Below are 24,516 nucleotides of genomic sequence, written 5' to 3' on the forward strand. Positions count from 1 at the left end.
AAGTAATTATAAATCATGTTCTTGCTGTAGCTCTACCTGTTTGAAAAAATGAATGACTCCCCTTTTTCTATAGTTTGCTGTACTGAGGGAATCCTTATCTGAAGAAGCCAAGGAACAGCTGTTAGCACAGCAGGAGAATAGACACAGCCTTCTGGTCAGGGGGTATTTTTCACCCTTGTGCAACTTGTTGCCTCAATATTTTGTCCTCTGCTGTGAATTATAAAGTGTGTGTGTGAGAGAGAATAAACATCCAACGATAACTCTTCCTCTCCCTTCAAGGCATGTTAGTGATTCATATATTCCGAACTTGATGCAACACAGTTCTTTATTGAATAAAATGAGTCTGAAATAGGAACATGATTTGGGTTCACTTTCCTCATTAATCAAAAGAACAACATAGCAAGATGGGAATATTTCTTTCCAATGAGTCAGTCCCGATTTCCCTGTTTTTGTGGACTTTTGTTTCACAGCATACCAATCACTGCATGTTGTTTATAATTACATTTTAATGACAGTATGGATGATAGATGGATAAACCACAGGAGCAGTGATTGGAAAAAGATTGCAAGAAGATGCAAGTCTTTAGGAGTTTAAATATTTCAGAGAAATCATGTGTAGAAGAAAACAAGCAAATGAATAAAAAGCTTAACAGTGACAACAGTCATTGGATTTGGCAATCGGGTGAATTTTGGTAGAATAGCAGCTAGGTTAGGACCCACATTAGGAGGTATATTGATTACCATTTATTCTCTAAAACCTTCAAAATATATTTAGAATTCTGTTTTTTGAAGAGTATGTGGTATGTATTTTTTTTTAATTTGGTCAGTACTTGAAACAATCCCTATGGTAATTTAAAAAAATATTCTGTTTGGAGATTAGATTAGGGTTGAAGAGAATGTTACAAATTATCAATATCTATGAGGTAAATACTAATTTGGGGAGCACATAATTATCTATATTATATATAAAGATGTAAATAAGACAGAAAGGTTGAACATGTATCCTGTATATAAGGTTCAATGTTTTACCTTTAGTGGTAATTACCTCTACTTTCTTTCATCCTGATTATGTGGAAAAAAATAGGTACCTGGGCTATAGACACAATGAAGAGGTTTAATAAATGTTCAAAGCATCATTAGTGCTAAGGGGGATACAACGATCTGGGCACCATCCTGCTGTTACACCTGCAAGCTGTTGACTTGTTTCTTTCCTGAGTCAAAGACTACTCTGAGCAGGAAGTTTTATCTCAGACAAACAGAAAGAATAAGATTTATAAGGTAGCAACAATAACAACAACAATAGTATTCCCAATTCTTTTAAAAATAGGGCCAGGAAGATGGTGTCAGGAAACAAACTTGCCATATGTCATTAGACGAGCAAAAGACTACAGACAAAATGAAGAGAAGAAGGCCTTGGCATTATTCATCAGTAAGTGAAGGACAATGGTTCTTAAATGATTAGAAACAAATGGCTTGGGCCCAGGCTACTTCCTTGAAAGAGTTTCCATGATGTGGCCCAGTGAATCAAAATCGCGATGAGTCCCAGAAGATTCCCCAAGTGCAAGAGATGGAGCTGAGGACAAAATCAGCTGAAGATGGAAGAACGGTGTGCTGGAGGGTTGGTACTGAAACAGAGATTAAAATTAAATGCAAAGTACCCAGTCACAGAGCTGGGAATGAGTACCCTTACAAGTCAACTAGAAAAGAGAATTAGTCACTGAAAATTTACTAAGTGCACAGAAGGAATTTGCATCAACATCGAGGTAAATTAGCTGTAGACTAAAAGCTGTTCTTAACATGCTTAGCGTATTTTAATTACAATTCACCAAAAGGTCAAACTGTCTCTAAGAAACTCAGCTGAAGCAAAACAAAATTCAAAATATTTATAAATAGATGAAAATGTTGGCAGATAATTAAAAGTTATCAAACACATCCCCTCTAGTTTCAGGAATCTCTGTGAAGAAGAGGCAAAAAGATTTTAAGAGCTAGAGGAAAGCGTATTCCAGCTACAACAGGACAGATGAACACATGAATTCACAGAGACAGTGGCACCACACGGAAAGCCTGCACAGGTCGAAGCCAGATGGGGTTCTGATAGGAGATGTCATTCTGTAACTGTTTCTCGTATTGGTTAATGAATAAAGCCTTGTTGGCCAATAGGAAAGCAAGATAGGCGGGACTAGGAGAGGAGACAAGGAGGAGAGAGGAAGTAGTAGGGAGGAGTCAGCATGGAGGACTGAGAGAGCAGAATGCCAGCCCCTCTCTCCAGTAAGATGAGACCACGTGGAAATACTTAGATTAATAGAAATGGGTTAATAATTAAGACAAAGAGCATGAAGTTGAGTGGGTAGGGAGGTGGGGAGGATCAGTGAAAAGTTGGGGGAGAAGAAAAACATGATCAAAATATATTTTATGAAAAAGTTTTTTTTTAAGTTACCCTATAGAAAAATAAACAGTAAAATACACCCTGCTATGAGAAGATAAAATCAATTAATCAAAAAAGACCCACTTATGTTACATTTGGGAGACAAAGAAATTTAAAAAGTTCATTACAAAAATATTTCATGTAGTCTCAGAAGTAGAAAGTAGAAAGACAGAAAAAGACCTAAGTTGGACATCTAGGCAAACACTCTACAGGTAGACCCATATCTCTAGCTACATAGTTGGATATATGTGGAGGTGAAAATTATATGAAATTACATGTATTGCAGAAGGACACACAGAATGTGTATGTTGCTGCCTATTACTAGCCCAGAGCTGACACCGTAGGGGCTGTTAGCAGAGTGGCCTGGCTGTCTATTGTTTCTTTTCCCCATGGACACGTGATAGTATTTTGCCATTTGCAAAGAAAGCATTGGGGAGAATAGGAGCTAGTTCTGGGCATGCCCTGATCGAAACCCTTTGCACTGGATTAGCACTCACAGATCTGGGCTTGTCCTCTGGCTTTGGCATTTATAGGTCATATATACAGATAAGCCTGTCCATCTATCTGAATCTCATTCTCTCTCTCTCTGAAATTAAAATGACAAAAACATTAGCTTGTTGCATAAGACTGCTACCTATTTCTTGCACATCTCCTAGGGAATATCTGAGATGCAGTGCAGGTACACTCACTGTAGATCTCTGGTTATATCTTCAGCTGACAGCTGAACATAAATAACATTAGTTATATGATGTATGTCTTTAGTATCAAAGTCTTACTCTCTGGATCTGCGGATAGAAGCTGAAAGGCTTTCCATCAACAGGGTTGGATGTCTGGGCAGAGATGGAATTACTGAGGAGCATTGGAAGGTGTGTCAGTATTCGACTGCCCTTCACGTTCTGGTCACTTCACAGAGAAATAGGGTTGGATGTCAGACCTGGACCAGGAACTGCTGGACTCCCCCTGCATCATCACAGAAGTCCTCTTAGATCTTCTGCATGATTTGCCTCCAGGATTCAGTATCAACCTGGTGCATCAATTGTTGAGTTTCTGCACCATCTTTCCCATCATTGTGCTTGTTTATAGCATGACAATGCAGTTAGTATCTACTAAATTGCAGGCTTCTTCCTGTAGCTTCCAAGTTCTAGAAAAGTTTGGCTAAGGTTCGTGGCTAGTTCAGGCTTATGTGTTGGTGTCGTGGATGGGGGCAATGAGAACTAATTTGAACCATTCGATTTCTTCTATCCTGGTGATGTCACAGGATCCATGATGCACCAGGCCATTGAGATGGAGGTATACTGGACTTAGCTTCATCAAGAAATAATCCTTTTTCATTTAAGTTACCTGGAGTTTTGGGGTTTAGTATAACATATAGTGTTGGCTGTCTAATTTAAGACAGGGCGGCAGATATGGAGTGTTGAAATCTTTCTACAGAAAAACTTAGTTCATTTCTTAAGAAAGACAGTGTTAGCCAGGTAGTGGTGGCACACACCCTTAATCCCAGCACTCAGGAAGCAGAGGCAGGTGGATCTGTGTGAGTTTGATTTTAACCTGGTCTACAAAGCTACACAGAGAAACCCTGTCTCGAAAAACCAAAAGAGAAAAAAAAAAAATGAGGAAAGAAAGGAAGGAAGGAAGGAAGGAAGGAAGGAAGGAAGGAAAGAAGGAAGATGGTGTTAGCCAGACTTTCAGAAGCTGTAACAGCTAAGAAAGAAAAGTAAGCCAGTGGGCTGGCTCTGGGTTACTAGAGTATTTAAACAGACTTGAGGGAAGGAAGCCACACTGTGATGGCTTGACTGGAGGCCATCCTGCCCCGTTCTTCCTTTCATCACTGGGAGATTCGTTAGGATGGTGAAGAGAAGAATCCAGGAGTGTGGTCCTTTGTTAACTCACAAGCGATGGGTTTGGGGAAACTGTATCAGGTATGTTTTCTCCTTTAGAATAGCCAACTTCTTTTTTTTTTTTTCTTGATGGAAAAAATACTCACTATGTTGCGTTTTTACTGTCCTTTTAGAGAACTATAAAATCAGAATGACTTTGACACCCAGGCACCCAGGCAATCTTCCTTCCCTAATATACTAAATTTCTTTAGGCCTTAGGACATCCTTGCTTTAGGGCTGTTGCCGGGCAACATCTTAACTCCATAGGTCCAAGACATCTCATAGTAGCCTCTGTTTAGAAATTGTAAAACTTTAGTAAGTTCTTCTGACCCCTGGCAAAAAAAAAAAAAAAAAAAAAAAAAAAAAAAAAAAGGCAAAAAAACCCCCAAAGATTTGGTAGCATTTTGAAAGGTTGTCCGCCTCTTCGTCTCATCCCACATAAAGCAAATGACCTTCTCTAGGTAGGGAAGGGTACTGAGAGATGGAGTTGACGTGGTAGTCAAGGTGAGTGGAACTCAGTTGACAATGCAGACTACTGTTTTCTCCTTTATCCAGGCATTAGAGGTATTCAGGCGTGAGGCCAGGCTCAAAGCGACACAAGGGAGGTGGGGGCAGTCAAGGAGACAGGTGTGGCGACAGCATGGGTATCCAGGAAGAGCACAGGACATAATTTAGGAGCGGCCCAGAGGGTGGTGAGCTTTTCCATTGGACCCAACAAAGGAAATAATGTCAGCGATAGAAAGCGGTTTAGAGTTCTTTTGGTACAAACGCTCCATGTTCTGAGTGTTAAAATCCGCGACTGCGGTGATGAAGGGACTCGGTAGATGTCGTGCAGTTGAAAGATTCAGGAAGCATGTTGGGACTTCTCAATCACCGGAACCCCTCCCATATTGGCCACTGAGATGCACTGTGCAGATAGCTGCGGTGGGAAAACAATACTCATTCATGCATTTGTTTACCGACCTCAAGAAGAATCTTCCATTTGAAGAAACGATATTCGCTGACGCAGCCATCTCTATGAGGTGTGTGTGTGTGTGTGTGTGTGTGTGTGTGAGAGAGAGAGAGAGAGACAAAGACAGAGACAGAGAGCGCATACCATGAGTCCTGGTAATCAAACGCATGAACGCATGTCATCAGGCCTGTTTAGCATCTGATCTGTCCCCCCTTGTCCCCTGCGTTCCTCGTTTTGTGTTAAGCACTTCGGACTTTTGAGGGGGTTTGTGTAAGCAGCAGCTCTACATCTCCCTGACTTCTCTTTCCTTAGGACTAGAATTAAGCTCTTCTTGTCTCAAAGTGGATTCGGATCCACAGCTGCCTCTGCAGCACGGGAGATGGGCAAACTTCCTGGGACCGCTTATCAGGTGGGACCGCCCCTTTATGGGCTCTGTGGCAATCCAGGATCTAAAGACTTCTCAGGGAAAGGCCACTTATTTTCCTTCCCCAATCCCTGGAAACCGCCCGTCGCTGGGAACAAGTAGAATCCTGTGATAGTTCCTGGTCCAGCCATGGCAGAGGCCCAACAGGAGGAGGCTGGTGGACGCACCGTGAGTACGGAGGAGCAGGTGCGTGATTCAGGACTGTGCTTTTACAGAGCTCCAGTCTGAATCTGAAGTTGAGTTTGTGTTGTATTTTTTCCCCCTTACTTAGGGCTTGTCCTCCCCCTGTTATGGTGCTGCCTCAGCTGTTCCCACAGATGAGGTTGGGGCAGCTGCTTAGTGCCTGCTGTGAGCTCTCATTCGCACCTGCACACCACAGGAGCCATGAGTGGCAGTTGTTAGTCCCATGTGCTGGGTGGGAATGTGATGCGTTGTGGGCAGATAACAGCAGGTAAATTATAAAAACGTTGGCTCGAACTTTGTGGCATCGTAAAGTGAGTATTCCACCGAATCATGAGTATCTGAAGACGCTGAGGTGTAATAGGAAAGGACGGTGAAGGGAGAGAAGGGAGAAAGGGATGGGGGGATAGGTCTGGGGGATAGAGGGACAGGAAGAGGAGAAAGGAGGGGGGAGGAGAGAGAGGAGAGGGTTGTGTCACTATGGATCCAGTTACACATATATGTTTGTTAAAGAAAGAAAGTAGGAGGTCTTTATCCTGAGGCTGTTACTTCTAGTTCCTATATAACTGCAGGCTAAATCAATATGCAAACAATCTGAAATCTATCTTACAATATGCATTATTTCTGTAACAGATAATCCCAGTACATTCACACAACCTGAGATACGCCAGGTAGCCAGCTAAGCTACTCAAACCTTGCCCAGCTAAGGATGATACCTTATCACACAGCATGCCCAAATAAAGTGAACACTCCCCTGTGACTGAGCCTGTGAGTCTAGAATATAAGATTGTCCCCCAAGCTACAGGCTGGAGCTCTCTGGAACTCCTTTGCTCAGTGCTGCCTAATCCATAAATCAAATGAACAAATAAACCATTATCATGTATAGTTTTTCTTTAATTGTGTGTGCATATGCCTGTGTATATATCTGTATGTGTGTTTGTGTATGCATATGTTTATATAGGTAAGAATATATATTATATTTTTGTATAGTTTATATATTATGTATAAGTTTATAAACTGCTTTTAGTATACTACTCAAATATATATGTGTATGTGTGAGTGCATGCGTGTGTGAGTGAGTGCATGCGTGTGTGTGTAAATACATAATCCTCTTTCTATTTCTGTGATAAAACACCATGACCAAGGCAAGAGAGTTTATTTGGGCTTATAGTTCCAGAGGGAAAGAGTCCATGATGCAGAGTTGAGACATGGTGGTAGGAGCAAGAAGCTGAGAGAGTAAACTATAAAAATATGATTCTTTAAACTCTCAAAGCCCGTCTCTAGTGACATTCTCCCTCAGCACGATCAACTGGGGGCCATGTATTCAAGTGTCAAGATTATGGGGATAATGCCATTGAAATCGATATATGCACATGTGTACAAAAAAAACAAACACACACACAATACATATACATATGTACATATTCACAGGTTTAAACGATGGTGAGATAAACTAACAAGCAATTTAAAATTATGGAAGTGATTTCTAAAATATTTGATTTAGTCACCTCTAAAACTCTTTTTTTTCCATACCCACTTAGCCCAGATATCAGCTTCTGCCTCCCAAGGGCTTGTACCACTCTGTTGTAGTCAGACTTTCTTGTCAGATTTTCTTTGGACCGTCAGCCCCCCAAATAATTACATAGAGACTTATTATTTATGAAAGCTTGGGCTTTAGTTTAGGCTGGTTCCCAAGTAGTTCCTATAACTTAAATTAACCTGCTTCTATTAATCTACATTCTGCCACATGGCTTTTTACTCCCCCTCCATTCTATGTGTTTTACTGGTGCTCCAGATTCTAACCCCAGGGTTCCTCTCTTTGCCTGGAAGTCCTGGCTAGCTGTTGGCCATTCAGCTCTTTATTAAGCCAATCAGATACCTTAGACAGGTGAGGCAAAACGTAGACACACCTTCATGCAGCATAAACACATATCCTACAACACTACACTTATTTATTAAAGAATGTATTCTAAAAATAGCATTTTGGTAAGTGAACGCATTAAACTCTACCCAAGGAGTGTGAGGTTCTTCCTTGGTTTGTGCCTCATCCACTTCATGCTCTATCCACCAGGAATTCTAGATCACAGGTGCGCTTAGGACAGAGCCACAGGCTTCAAGTCCTTCCAGATGCCCTATTCCTACTGTATCCAAGAACTCCATTAAAAACAGGTTGGGTGGATTTTGTTCCAATCTGATGATCTGACAAGCAAGTTGTCAGTTCTATTTAGGCGTTACTAATAACTTGTTAACACACACACACACACACACACACACACACACACACACACACACTGCTTTTAGATCTGAGTATTTTTCAGCCTCTTGTTCTCTTCACCTTGCCCAGTTGTGGATCTCTGTGCTAACCACAATCTACTGGAAATAAAAGCTTCTCAGATGTGGATTAGGAGATGCAATGAACTATGGGTACAGTGATAAGTCATTAGGAATCATTTAATACTATGCTTCTTTTATAGCATAATAGTAGAAGGTTCTTCCCTAGGACTTATAATCTATCTAGCTAGAAATGATCCCAGGAGTTATATCAGTTAGATAAATATTTGCCTGCTAATAAGGTTGTTCTGTGACTAAATCCTACTAAGACCAAGATGAAGATGAGGCAAGTGAGATGCCTAGGAAGCAAAATTCACATTGAAATTGATGCCTTTCTAATATTTTTTTGTCTTAAAAACTTCCCTCACCCCACAACCAGATGGTGAAACCATGAGGACCTAGGTCCAACAAGAAGAGACAGGCTTCTTATAGCCTCCAAATGTGGCAGTCCACAGGCATGTACTTGTCCTCAATATCAGCCCTTGGATATCTCAGGTCTGATGTTTATTTGCCAAGTCCAATAGAAAACATCACACAAACCCTGTCAATTTGTCACGAATGTTTCTCTGTTTTTAAATTAGCTAAAAGCAGATCCTTGGGGATAACAACAGAAGGAGCTCAGGAAAATGATACGGACTGAGCACCAACCTAGTTTTATTTTAGAAGAATAGACAAATTGTGGAGTGGCAGGGTATAAAGAATAACTTGGAAAGATAAAATTAGATGTAATTAGGAAAATGAAGGAGATAAAGCAAAAATCAAAAATATATTTCCCAGCTTGATTAGCTACCTCCAAAGGTACAATGCAAGATAGATGGTTTCCAAAATTGTTGTGCACCTGTGTATTTCAGGTACAAATGGATGTGTATCATGTGCAGCCTCTTTCTTGAGCTATTTCGGACTGGCTTGAATGTTTGCCTTATGCTTCCCTCTGTAATAAACCCGTTGCTATGCTCTTAGTAACTATGGTGGTGTCATTAGCTCCACATGAGGCCTAATTCTGAGAGGGAAGTTTCAGGTCGTCTCCTTTGGTATGTGCAAGACACACCGTCTTGCAGAGGACTTCTCTGGCAGTCATTCTAAAGCTTTGCTCTTTTTTCTTGATTTCATCTTCCTTCCTAAAATGTTCTCTGTTGTCTTTAAAATAATAAAACAGTGTTTTAGCTGGTTCTAATACCTTCTGTAACCTACTGCACATCTCAAGCTCCCATCTGGGCTTTGTACTTTTTTGAGCAGAATATGACCGTTCACTGTTCATGTCCCGGTTCATTGCAATCTCTTTCACTTAGAAGGTCCTGTCTAACCCTCCCCTGCTGTTTAAGAGCAGCACAACCATTAGATCTACAGTCTACAAGCTCTTACTTGAATCCTGCTAAGTCACTGCGAAGTCCAGGGGTTGATGTCTCTCCTAACCCTTTATGGAAATGTTTGCGGCTGCTTTCTCCCTTTCCTCTTTCCCCATTTCAAGAAGAAGAAGTTAGACTCCGAGGAATTGTGCCAGAGGGGAAAATAAGAGAGGCTTGAAATACACTCATATTTTGGAAAAATTTAATCCATTAAGATGAACATATTGTATGTTGGCACAGTAGGAGAGAGAAGGAAGGTGCCATCCATCGGGGCAGGAGAGAAAGCCTGCAAGATTCCTAGGAAGAAGGTATGGGGCCATGGCTGTGGGCTGTAGCCACAGTGTAGACAAGACTGACCAGCATAGCTGGAGGTTTGCCAAAGAGCCCAGTAGCGGGCCAGCATTCCATCTTTCCAAAGACTGCTAGTGTCCTAAGCATGCCTGTGGGGTGACAGAGTTCTCGGGCTTGATAAGATCACGTCACCTGGATAACAGTGCCGTAGAATAACAGATCTGGACAGGGCCTGGTGACCTTACCGGTCTGAGTCCTGAATTCCTGTGGTGTAAGTACTGAATCAGTTCATGGAAGGAGACTTCTCACTTTCAAGCTGGTTAAGAACGGGGTTGGTCTGGAAAGGAAGCACGTATGCCATTTGTTGCAAACCCAACCTATGTACTAACATTTCATTCTTCTTACCCTACTGATTTATTTTGCTTATTAAGTATATATAATGTGCAATGTTCTAATTCTATTTTTTTTTTGCATGTGTATGATCTCACCCTGGCTACACAGAAACCCTTTCTAGAACTGTTTGTCACATGGTAACAACCAGGTTTCCACAAGGAGAAAACCTACAAGAGTCAAGCATGAAGACATGAATCCATCGTATTGTCCTCATAGATGATCACACGTTGGGAAATAGTTCAGATGCATTCAGAAACCCACCAAGAACTGTCATTACTTTCCTAGGTTCATGAAATTAGTTTATCTGTGTGTAGCTGTAGGCATTTAAATTTGCAATCAATGAATGTCCCCACTATGACAAGCTTTGGGTCTTGGCTTTAGCATAAACATTAGGTGATCTCCCGTTATCAAACCAGAGAAAAATATGTAAATAGGGAAGAATACTATATCAGTTGTTAGGATGTGTCTGACTCCGGTCTATTTTTTTTTAATAACCGCAACCATTTGTATGTCATTATCAGAAAGGATGGGTTGTGGTCTCCTTTTGCTTTGATACAGGGCTATATATTTGTAAAATTAGAACTTAGGATATGAAAATATTCATCAATACAATGAGGCAGGATCAAAACTGAATATGGATATGACCATTTTCTTTTCTTGAGACAGGGTCTCATTCATCTCTCAAGCTATCCTCAAATTCACTATGTAGCCAGGGCTGATGACCTTAAAATTTTGATCCCCCACCTTCATTCGCTAAGGGCCAGGACTACAGGTGCCTGCCATCATATCTAATCCATGTGGTTCTGGGGATAAAACAGGACCTCCTGAATATGAAGGTACATCCTCAGTGCCATATCTCCTTATATACTCACACCTGGAAAATCTCCATGCATAGTATTCGTTTCATGTAACTGGTTTATATAAAGCTATATCAAAATATTAACCCTGATTATCTCTGAATAGCAACTTCTGATGATACTTAGTATTTTTTATTATAATAAGCAAGCAGTAGCAGTATCAACAATGGTGCCTTCTGCTTTCCAGATCTTGCTGCCACTTCTAACTCTTCATGCCCTGGAGAAGGAAGGGAGCTGTTGTATACTCAATATGACCAGAGGACAGGTGGTAGCCTTGAAGAGTGTTTTTTTTTTTTCTCTCCCCAATGTGACATGGGCACGAAACACAGTGATTGGATTGGATTTGCTAAGTGTTTTGTTTGTTTAAGCAAGCTTCATTTCCATATTAAATGCAATCAGGAGATTTTACCAAAAAAACTCTAGATTTCTAGTTTCTTTTAAATTCCTAAGGTGTAGAAAACTGTTTAAATATCTACACGGCCTGACTTGTTCTTGCTTGTGGTGTTTTATGAAATTAACTTATTTGCACCTTCCTACCACCATATAAATATGAAGTCTATGAAAGTTCTCTCAACCCAAGACAAGGTGTGAGGCTTGGCTTTAGAATACACAGTAAGCAGCTTCCTGTCATCAGTTTGCTTTAAGAGGCCACATTGCTCAGAGGGACACCGAGGGGCTTTGAAACGAGATATTTTCTCAGAACTCATCTGATTGTTGCATTTGACTGAACTCATTCGGTTCATAGCAGTGATCAGACGTTTAACCTCAGGATTCCTTTTCATTCTAAGAAATTATTAAAGTATTTTACTAAGATGAATTCTATCTACCCTTAGATAGTCTACCATATTTGAAATTATAATACATTTATTTACAAATGTGTTTGAAACAGTGAGTGGCAGGGAAAACCTATTCATAACAACTATGTAAATGTAACAAAATATTAAAATAAATTTTAAATTCTAACTTCATGAGTTTCACACAAACAATAACTTACTTTGTACACTTTCTTAAATGAATTGCTTAACAATAATAATAACACAAAATAAAAACAACAGGGAACAATACAGATGTCAGCCTAACATCATTGCAGAGATGTTTCAGAGCGTAAAATCTTTATAGCATGTGTGATACAAAATGCATGAAATACTATGTAGAGATACTTTAAAATTATGAGTACCTGTGCATACCACCAGAGGCCAGAAGAGAAGTCACATACCCAAAAGGCAGAATAACAGGGGTCTGTGCCCCACCTGATGTGGGTACTGGGGCCTGAACCTGGGTCCTCTGGAGGGGCAGAGTTCTTAGCTGCCAAGCCATCTCTCTAGTCCAGAAATGCTACTTTTGGGTCTATCTCCAGTCCTTTGTTCATTTTACAGCTTCTCCTCTACTACTGATTGGTAATAAATTGTTAAAGTTGTTTGAAATACTGAAAAATTAGCAGTTGTATTTTGATCATATGTATGCATACACATGATCGAATATTTGGTCATATATTTGCTCAGATTTGATCTTATACATATGGACTTCATAGAGGTTGTCTATGACCTGTGGCTCAAGTTCTGCCCAGCACTCAAGCCTATTAGCTTATGTGCTGCCCTTGCAGCTTTTGAGCTAAAAAGTCACAGTGAGTCCACTCGTCTCACAATGCCCAAGATATTTGCTCTCTGGCTCTTTATTCGCATGCCCTAAATCCCTGTCCTGATGTATAACATTGGTTTGAATGTTCTGTGAATAACCACAGATGAGCACTCCATGATTCCCAATGTTTCTAGATTATTCTGCAAACCTAAGTCCCTAGAAGTGTATGGGCTTCACCAAGAGGAATTCAAGCTGCTCGAATACAGTCTAAGTATACCTCGAATACAGTCTAAGTATGCCAGGTGACCAAGGCAAGCCGACATTTCTAGATGATGTTCTCAGCTGACCTCCCTCTTGCCTTTCTTCGCTGATTTCCAAGGCTCCAAATGACCTACAACATCTTCCTCTTGCTTCCCCCAGATCTCAGCTTGAAGAAGCACCTGGCCAAATCTACTCTGATGACACAGAAGCGTCCTTTTTGTTAGTGCATACTGTACTTCAGTTTGGTTAGTGCATACGGTACTTCAGCACCGTGCTGTTCAGGGCAGGTGCTGGTGAACCTCTGGTGGCTGCATTTGGAACCAGGTTTTGCTTTGTTTGCTTTCTTTCTTTAGATTATGTGCTCTTTCTGGCTATGCAGATGACACAATGGGGGAATTAAGGTTATCAGATCATGAGCGGGAGAACAGATAACATTCAGGCTGTTATGGTTTGTATATAAAATGTCCACTTCTGTCCAGCACTGACCTCATGGTCTCCAGGTGGCAATGCTAATTTTGGGAGGTTCTATGAACTGTAGGAAGGAGGACATAGTTAGAAGAGGCATGTTGTTGGGTCCTTTCTTATGCTTGGCCTCTCCCCATGAGGTTGGTAGTCTCCATTACAGTCTTATTTTGACTTGTCGCAGATCCAGAAGCAACTCAGCCGTGGTCTGTAAACTGAAGCCTTTCAAGCCATGTGCCTGCATAGTCTCCTTCCTCCTCTGAATTCTCTCTCTAGCAGCAATAAACGCCCAGCCTCTGATTAACTGTGGTAAAGACATTTGCATGTTAGGAAGTTGGGGCTCACCAGTTTCCTTCAGTGGTTTAAAACTATAAGCCGATCATCTGTTTCTAGAAAGAAAATGCCATTGAGAAAGAGAGGCTCTCCCACGGTAAAACTGTTGAGGGGGAAAAAAAATCTCTTTGTCTTCCTTGTTTTTTTCTTAACAACTTCCTTTTTATTGGAGGTAATTATGTTCTGACACTAATAATGTAGCTATAATAATTGCAAATAACTTTTAATTCTTACATTTTTGCCTTTATTGATTACTTACTGGTCTCCAATGTGCTTATGTATTTTTATTAAAAAATTTTAAAAATGCTATTATTTTGATAATAGCAATTGAAACTAAGCGAAAAGACTTTTCTGATTCATATTGTCCAGAAGAGGTAGCTGAGTAGAAGCCAGGTGTATTTATCTCTGAACTGCCCTACATCTTTATTGACTAGTCTTTGGGTAATACTCTAGGACCCACATATTACCTGTCTATTTTATCTTCTATTGTTAATTTACATATATTACTCATAGTCAGAGCTGAGATAATTCACTCTGTGACGTATTGGGATTGATTAATCTATGTATTCTTTTAACATTTTTTCTTCCTGTTTTTGTGTCTTTTTTAATAAAAGTCAGATTTTAAATATTTATTTGATTGTTTTAGTTAGTATGGGAGGTAATGGGTTTCATTTGAAAATTGTTATACATGTATTTTAGTGTATCTTGACTGACCTAGCTTTTTGCTGTTTGGTATGGGGGATACCAGAGCTTTGTGTATGCTAGGCAAGCACTCAGCTATATAAGCATCACTGATTTGTTTTTGTTTTTTTGAGACGTGTTTCCCTCTAGAGCCTATTCTGGTACAATCACTGATTATCTTTAAGTGTATTATTATTATTATTATTATTTTTTACATACAGGCTTTCACATAGTTTGGGCTAGTCCAAAACTTGCTGTCTATCAGAAGCTTGTTTTGGACTATCTACCATTCTATGCCTACCCACAAGTGTGGTGCAGGCATGCATGTACCACCACACCCAGATGGTTGACCATTTTTCCAAATTATTTTTGCCTTGTTTTAGGTTGTGTTAATGTCCTTTGGGAGCTCTTGTCTTCCAAAAATATACATTGAATGAAAAACTACTGTATAATGTTCTCTAAGGAAAACTGATTTTTACCAACACATAGAATTTGAACGATGGAATCTGACACACCAGCCTATGTGCTCTATGAAAATGTAATGTGGATGGGGGTTTGGGGAAAGGCTGGGAAGTCACAGGACATGTGCTAGACAGGCTTTGCTTTTTCATGAGGGTGACCCCATGAAAAGAATGTCCATTTTAGACTGTTAACCACGATTTTGCAATATTAGTACCTAGAAATCTTGTCAAATTGCAGAGCTTATTGTAATCTGAGTTCTGATAAATACATACAAAATATCTTAGTAGACATTTCTCACATAGGTTTATGAAAAACATTCAATATCTTTAATGATCAGAAAACTGATAATTAAAACCACACTATCACCTATCAGAACTAGATAAGACACTGTTACTGAAGACAAAATACACATTGGTTGCAAGATAAAGAAATCTGGTTGGGATTGAGTTGGGAGCTTCCTTCCTACAGTCTAGATTTCTTATTGTTGGAATGTCCTATGCATGCTTCTGGGGAATAGAAGGTAATCAACAGTCATTCTCAGCCATGAACTCTATGAACTACAATTCCAACTTGGCCAGACAAGATATGTCCACTGGTGTAATAGTGTCACAGCTGGTGTGTGTGTGTGTGTGTGTGTGTGTGTGTGTGTGTGTGTGTGTGTGTTAATCAACTGTCCTCTGGGTGATTTTGAGACTTGGATCCATAGGAAGGACTATATATAAACCTTGTTTGAAACCCATGGCTGGGGAAGTCATAGGCCACAGGGGGCAAAGTCACTATTGCTGTTTAGCTAAATGCACCAGACAACACTCTAAAGATTGCTGTTTATACCCATAGACACATTACTTTAGCTAGAGACACATCTCTTTGTAGTGTACTGTGGTGAATACAGATTCATGGCTGCTTGAGTTACGTAGAAAGTGTGATGGTTGAGCGCCCAGCCCTAAACAGATTTTTTTTTTTTTAATATCACCCACTCTAAGTGTCAGCAAACTGCAGAAAAGAGAATGTGTGTGTGGTGGGCATAAGAGATAGCGCTAGGGAGCACAGGAATGTTCTTGCCTTCTCTTATCTCCTTTCCCCCCTTTTTATCGATGTTTTCATCTTGTCAGATGCCTTCCATGTATTTTCATGGCTATTTTCTATTTTCATGTTGGTGAATTATTCCATTGAGCTAGATCCCAAGTACAGCAGTGTTTTGCTTCTATTTTTAATAGGTTATTATGTACAGGGTTTCCTGCAGGCCCCAGATTACTACAAAGAAATAAAATCACAAACACTAAAAGACTCTGTGTAAATGCATTGTTCCTATTTCAAATATATTCGAGGATGAGGTGGGGGATGTTTTAAGGGAAAGAAGGGACAGTTCTGGCCAACAAACATGGATGGTCATTCCAAGGAGACTGGTGTGTGAGCAGATTAGCTGAGCATGTCAGGGTGGCTCGCCTGTGTCAGCGTTCCCCGGGAAGCCTTCACGTAGCTCCGCGCTGAAGGGTCTCAAGCCATCAGTGGATTCCTCTCATTTCCAGCTCTGTTACACTCCGTATTTATGTCAGCATCTCCATTTGTTTATTGCCTCACTTCCAGAGCTCTGGTGCTTTCGGGCTTCGAAATATTCCCTTATTAACCTGCCAGCCCCGGGGAAGTCAACAGAGAGTCAAGAAGGGCTCTTCATATTCTGAGCTCAGAAAATTCTGTCACATCAGGGTCAAGGGACTTTTACAAGATCTCAGCTCATCAGAAACAAATTGGAACCTGCTGGCTTCACACAGAGAAATGAGGAAAACTAAAATACATCATTAGTCATCACCCCCTGCTCCTAGAGAAGGAGAAGAATATTCTACAACTTGTTACTTAAAGGTGTCCCCACAGGCATGCAATTGGAAGCCTGGGGAATCTTGGCATGATTCCATCATATTTCTACCCATGGTAAACATTGTTTATTGAAAATAAAATGCTGACACAAAAGCTGAGTATGGGAAATGTTGGGTTTTGCCTTTTGTTTTCATTTAACAGATTGGCTGTACTGTAGAACACAAAATACAAGCAGATAAAAAACCAAACCAAAACAAAACAATAGGAGCCAGGGATGGTGGGTCAGGAATATCATGCCAACACTCAGGAGACCATCAGTTTGAGGGTAGCTTGAATATTACAGAGTGAGTTAAAGGGCAGTCTGGGCTGCAGAGTAAAACCATATTTTAAAAATCACCAAAAAAAAAAAAAAAAAAAAAAAAACCCAAAAAATACCAACCACCACCACCACCAAAACAAAACCCTTAGCACATGGAAACAGATGGTTTGTATATGAAATGTTATAACATCAAAAGGATAATATGGGACTTAATTGACTTCTGCCACAGAAGTTTCATCTTCCCCAGACTGTGCCTGGGGGTGATGCTAAGTGGACATGAGAAATCTGCCTTGAGGAATTGACCAGAAAAGTCAGAGGGAAGAAGCAGGAAACTTACAGTCTAAGCTATAGGAGCAGATTGGAGCGTATGAAATATAGAAATGGTGTATACTGTCTATAAAGAAGTGCACATATGTAGTGTGTGTATGTGTGTGTGTGTGTGTGTGTGTGAGAGAGAGAGAGAGAGAGAGAGAGAGGGGGGGATACTTTTAGAGATTTTATTTTCATCTTTAGAATTTAATTCCCCTGTTTACTTTAAATTATCTTTGGATTTTGGACTGAGATTTCTTTTTAATCCATATTTGAAGTGTTACAAAATAGATTAGTTTTATTAAAGTGGATCATCTGAAGTTGCAGAGTTTGTTAAGTCAAGGATGGCCAAATAGTGTCAGCTTCTCCATGACTCTGGGCCACATTAGATTTCCACGTAGTTTAGGCACAAAGATGGATCAAGTGTCCTGGGCAGAGCAAGCCACATTTGCAAAGGCTGAAGGAAGGGAGGGCCAGGTGGTGGCGTCTCTGCTTCCCTAGTGCAGGCCTCTCTAGCGCAGGATTCCCTGACAGACAAGCGGTGGATGAGCTGTACCCCAACCCCCCCTGTGACACTGACATTATCATGCCTCACACGCATTTCATCTAGAAACTGAAGAGATACCTCTGCAACCTCACAAGGGGCCCATGGAACACGTCCCACTGTTACTCCAGGTTTACCCGTGAAGAAATGACCCCGTCAAAGTCAGTTTTGTCAGCTTGACTAGGCTACAATGCTACCCGGATGCAACTGACGCACAAATGGTTAGCTTTCAAAGAGTTGACATCTTTCCTGTGGTGTGTGTTCTTCCTCCACTCAGTAGTTCAGGTCAAAGTCGTAAGAGCAGGTCCTGAGATGAAGGAATTCCGCTGTCAGGCTGCCTTTGGACTTGAGATTGTGACATTAGTTCCTGCTGGAACTTCTGCTTCGGTGTTGACAGCTACCCTTTCCCATCATATGCATCAGCTCTTTAGACTAAACATCCCTTCCTGCCCCCTCCCTCCGTCCCTCCCTCCCTCCCTCCCTCTTTCCTTACCTCCCTCCATATCCCCCTTTCTCCCTCTCTCCCTTCCTCTCTCCCTCTTTCCCTCCCTCCCTATTTATTCATGTATGCATGCCTGCATCCATCACGTATCTTCCTATTACCTGTTGAATATCCAATCATATGTGTAATTGGTTCTGTTCTTGATAACCTTACTGGCACAGGGTCTGAGGTCAAGTAGGTGTTATATCGCAGTACACTATAGCAGGGTGCTGAGTAATTAGCTCTGGTTTGTCTGGCACAGAAGTACATAATTTTACTCACCATATCATACTAGCCTCACCTTGACGTGTGTAATAGAAAGTAGTTCTTCACAGGAACATGTGTTTGTTTGCCTTATGAGACCATTTGTTCAAGAAGACAGAAACATTTGCTTCCCTGTATTCCAACATCGTGCCCACCATGTATTTTCACTCAGTATGTGTTGGAATAAAAGGCGTGTGTAACATGCTGTCATATGTCTAAAGTGCAGCACGCCATGAGACGTGGATGTGATACAGAAAAGCATGAAATGCTTGTGGAAATTTTAAGAAGTAAATTCGGAATGTGTTTATTTAAAAGTCAGGTCTCCACAACTGGTCAAAATGCAGAGAATGATGGACCGTGGGCTTGCCAGCCCCAGTTGGGACATCTACAACACATCTACACCAACGCTCAGGAAACATCATGGAGGAGGGGACAGAAAGACAGTAAGAGTTAGAGGACCAGGACATGTCCTGGGAGATTGTGTCTTCTGTATAGGACAGGGAAGCCGCACCCATTAGATCTCATCAATATGCTTGTCTAAGCAAGACCTGACGATGACAACACTAGCTGTCATGCCATTGTGGACATGGGGGTATCTCTTGAGGCTCCACCTCTAATGAGGAACTATAGGCTACTAATGACCGCAGAGAGAGGGAGAATTGACCTTCCCTAGGGATGTGCCCTGTAAGGGGTTATCCAATACCAAGTGGGCGGCCCTAAAAATATATGATCAGTCCCAAATGGACTCATCAGGTGGTGCTTATGTATTTATATGTATGTATACCTGTGCCAATAATAACCAAAGAAATAATGGCAATAGTACATGAAAGCACAGGGCTTTGAGGTAGAAGAAGGGGAAGAGTAAGGGACAAAAATCTGATAATAGTGAACTGAAGATGATTACTGTATATTGATGTACTTATATATGAAATTTCATAGGGTACTTTAGTTTATATAATTATTAAGGGTCGGTAAAAATGAAAGGTCAGATTGGCCGTTCCTAAGTCATAATGAATGGCTAACAGTATTAACACTTGGTTTTCACTTTTTACTCTTCACCAGCAGCGAGGGGCAAAGGACTGTGTCATTTCTCCAATGATGAAAGAATGGTGCAATCAAGGGCCATTGCCATGGAAGTCATGGCTGTTAGCTGTAAATCTGGGAAAGGCAGCAAGGTTTGATGTCCAGTGATAGCTCTGATAGGTTGACAGTGGCTGTCTGGAGCACTCGAGAGGGGTTGTGACATGTCAAGGGGCCTGGCTCAGGGTGCCCTGTAGTAGGCAATGTCCACTTAGGACAAGTAAGAAGTAGAGGAAGACAGTATGTGAACCATTTTATCCCCTGCTGGCTTCTCTCTCTCTCTCTCTCTCTCTCTCTCTCTCTCTCTCTCTCTCTCTCTCTCTCTCTCTCTCTGTGTGTGTGTGTGTGTGGTGTGTAAATTATCCAGGCTTTCTTTTGGTACAGACAAAAAGAACAAAATTCAACTTGAAGCAGAAAGCTCTTCCGGGAATTACATACAAAGCATTCTAAATATTTAGGGGGAAGACTGATTTCTCAAATGCCAATTCTGACATGTACGTCTTACCACTTTCCTCCTTTTAAGTCATTGGCCAGAACAAAATCAAACAAACAATATTTGTGAGGCTCTTTCACAGGGTTAGAAAAGCCAGTTCTCAAGGTCCATGTCCAAAGTTCCAAAGCTTCTACTCAGTAAACATATATATATATATATATATATGTATGTATGTATGTATGTATGTATGTATGTATATAATATTTTTATGCATGGTTTTAGTGTCACCCTATATGTCATCATGAATCAGACATCAATTTCTTAGTTTTATGTATCTGCAGCTGCTTAGTTTGGCTTACAGGTTATTTATTTACATGGTTCTCTGGGCACATCAGACTCCCATGTAGATAGAGCCTCTCCTCATGTCACAAATATGCCCTGTGGAATCTACATTCACATGTCCCTTTGTTTCTACACCCCCTTGGCTCTCTTTTGTCTGATACTGTCTTGTCTCTTTTATCTCTTGGAAGGCACTTTTGCTTGGACTACAGGGAGGGTAAAGGGTAATTTTTTCCTGTTTCTGTTTCTGACGGAGCCAGCGTGCATCTCATGGCCATCCCTTTGCAGGTGATCTATTTTTTCTTGGAAGCTTGCGTTCCTTTGACATTTTCAGTCTTATCACTGGGCCTAAAAGTGAATTCGGTATGGTTTTTGCTGTTTGAGATATATTGCACTTTGTCTGTTTGGAGGCCTTTTGAAGTTATTGAAAGTTCTCATTGTTTTTGATTGGTTGGTTTTATAAACAAACTTTCAAGTGTTATTTGAAACAAGCCAGTTTTACATGTCAATCTCAGATTCCTCCCCTCTTCCTCTGCTCCCCCCAAACCCCATCTGATCCCCTTTCTGCTCCCCAGGTAGGCTGAGGCCTTCCATGGGGAATCTTCAAAGTCTATGACATCATTTGGAGCAGGGCCTACCCCTCCCCCATCTGTCTAGGCTGAGGGAGTATCCCTGTATGTGTAATGGGCTCGGAAAGTCCATTATTATACTAGAGATAAATATTGATCCACTAAAGAGACCCCATAGACTGCCCAGTCCTCCTAACTGACAACCAGGTTCATGGGGGGTGGTGGTTCTGGGTGGGTCCTATGCTGGTTTCCCAGCTATCAGTCTGGGGTCCATGAGCTCCCCCTTGTCCAGGTCAGCTGTCTCTGTGGGTTTCTCTAGCCTGGTCTTGACCCCTTGCTCATCATTCCTCCTTCTCTGCAACTGGATTCCAGGAATTCTGCTCAGTTTAGCTGTGGGTGTCTGCTTCTGCTTCCATCAGCTACTGGATGAAGGCTCTAGGATGGCATATAAGGTAGTCATCAATCTCATTATTGGGGAAGGGCATTTAAGGTAGCTTCTCCACTATTGCTTAGATTGCTAGTGCGGGTCATCCTTGTAGATCTCTGGAATTCTCCTAGTGACACATTTCTCCCTAGACCTATAATGCCTCCCACTTTCATGGTATCTCCTTTCGTGCCCTTCTCTGTTCTTTCCCTGACCCAATCTTCCTGTACCTTCATGCCCATCTCTCCCCCTCCCCCTCCCCCCCCATCTCTTTCTCCTAAGTCCCTCTCCCTTCCCCCCATGCTCCCAATTTGCTCAGGAAATCTTGTCCCTTTCCCTTTATCCTGGGGACCATATATGTCTCTCTGAGGGTTCTCCTTGTTTCCTAGCTTTGCTGGCAGTGTGGATTGTAGGCTGGTAATCCTTTGCTATATGTCTAAAAGCCATATATGAGTGAGTACATACCATGTTTGTCTTTTTGTGATTGGGTTACTGAACTCAGTATGGTTTCTTCTAGTTCCATCCATTTGCCTGCATATTTCAAGATTCCATTGCTTCTTCTCCCCCCCCCCCCCACTGAGTAGTACTCCATTGTGTAAATGGACCACATATTCTCAGTTGAAGGACATCTAGGTTGCTGCCAGGTTCTAGCTATTACAAATAATGCTTCTATGAACATAGTTGAACAGATGTCCTTGTTGTATTAATATGCATATTTTGGGTATATGCCTAAGAGTGGAATTACTAGATCTTGTGGTAGACTGATTACCATTTTTCTGAGGAACCGCCATACTGATCTCCAAAGTGGCTGTGTGAGTCAACATTCTCTTCAAGTAGGTGCAAGCACATCCAACACTTTGATGCTTCTCCTCTTCCAGATGATGGAGGTGGGACTAGAATACTGGCAGATTCTGGATGGGTTGGTCTGCTGGCCTGGTTTACCCTGTGCACAGTCCCCAGTTTTCAGGTGGCTCTGAGCAGGACACTGGAGGGCAGGTTCCTCTTGTGGGTGGAGGTGAGGACAGGATGCTGGCAGACTCTGGACAGGCTAGTCCTCTGTGATGGTTAACCCTGTGCCTGCACAGGCCTCAGGGCTCTGGAGGCTCCCAGCAGTTCCCTGGAAGGCAGGCTGGAAAGAGGCCCAAGCTAACCTCCTCAGTGGTTGGAGGTGGGACTAGGAGGCTGGTAGACTACAGTGGACTGGTCCATTAGGATGGGCTCCCCTTTGTGCAGACCCCAGTCCCCAGGAGGCTCAGCGAGGGCACGGAAACACCTCAAGTGTTGTTCTAAAAATCTTTTCTTTAGTCTCTAGTTAGGCATTAATATAGCCATTATCAATCCAGTTCCTATTGTTTGTATCTTGCATTTGCATGAGCTATGCAGTAATCTAATGCTTAATCTTTTACATGATTAATAATCAAATGTTCATTTATTTATTATTTTCTAATTAATTTAGAATTTCATTAAATCTAGTCACAACATGAGACACATTACTTGTTCATGTTTTTATGGTTTTTATTTAAATTTCAATTTTTAAGAATTCTATGTCTAAATGCTATGTTTACATCATTTCCACACCTGTCTCTTTTCCCTCCAACCTTCTTTCATGTTCCCCATTCCCCACTCCCTCTCAAATTCATGACTTCTTCTTTAGTCTTACACACACGCGTGGGCACACACACACACACACACACACGTATATCTTACTGACCTCCTTTGGTATTGCTTGTATGCACATGTATGCACAATAAAACTACAAGTTTTATTGGTTGTAAATTTATTTAACTGACAAATAGAACAACTTAGTGACCAATAATATCAGGTAGATACTTATTCATCTCATGAGTCTGCTACTTTTTCCTTCTGTCGTATGCTTCTGCATTTTCCTAGCCTGCATTTGATATGGTTTTCGTGCGTTTGAATTTTTTGTTTAGAGTCCGCGCTCCAGTAACCCTGACCACAAATAGTTTTCTTTGTGCTTCTTTTCCACCTAGTGCAATGCCCTTTAGCTTCTTCTAGGAGGTCTCAAAAAGCAAGACCATCTCCGCACTGAGTGATACCGAGTGGCATTCCTTTGTATGTGAAGTTCTTTTGATCATTTGCCCATCAGTGGCATGCATGTTGAACTTAGAGTGTTTTCATCAATTGTCTATTGTGAAGTGTGCTACAATAAATGTGAGAGGACGGATACTGATTGGTGAACTTGGGACAAAAATTGATTTGAGGACCATGTTAATGTCTTAAAATATCAGGGTTGGGCTTTTATTATTTTTTCTTGTTTTCCTTTTTCTTCTATCCAGTGTCAAAATCAAGGCAAATTCCTTTACCTCCCCATCTCATAACAGCAGGGCTCTCAATGTGTGATGGAGTGCTTTGGGAGTCTCCTATTGGTCCTGATATTGTCAGTGATGAGGTTACAAGTTCCAAGTCACATTAGCACAGTAGAAATCCTTAGGGAAAGTTACCTTTGTTGTTTGTATGCCCCCCAGAGTTACCACTTCACCTACTTTTTAGGATTTGATTTTTAAATTGATTTTCTTACATGTATAGAAGTAAATAGTAAAAAGTAACTGTGCTACTTTTCACAGGCTTCTGCTGAGGACATTGGACTAGAAGACATGGGATATTTGTATCACACAGAACAGAACACATTTGACCAAATTTCCCTGACTTGGAGTTTTAAAGTTGCAGCTCAGGAGCTTCCTGCTGTTCTGAACTCAGCAATATGGAAATAAAGGAGAATTTGCATTGACTCAAGTTAGGCGGCTTCTTGGGTCGTTTCTTCCCATCACTAATCAGACATAGCAGTCATGCCGCATAGGCAATGGAGAGTGATGAGGGATGTGCCATGGGATGTGACAGCAGAAGATGAACACAGGGCATGGCAGAGCTTCATCCTCTCTCTTCCTGGGCTTGAGGATCCAGTCACTGTAAGTTTGGCTGGGGAAGAACAGGTTGCTCATCAAGAGGACCATCTGGAACCACTCACCCAGATGCAATTTCCCTCAGCAATTCTCCTATTCTTGGCTCTGTTACCATAATGGATGAGTTTCTGTCATCTGCTCCTTGAGAATATTTTGAAATATC

Source organism: Phodopus roborovskii, unplaced genomic scaffold (genome assembly GCF_943737965.1).
Source record: "Phodopus roborovskii unplaced genomic scaffold, PHOROB, whole genome shotgun sequence".
NCBI classification, from domain to species: domain Eukaryota; kingdom Metazoa; phylum Chordata; class Mammalia; order Rodentia; family Cricetidae; genus Phodopus; species Phodopus roborovskii.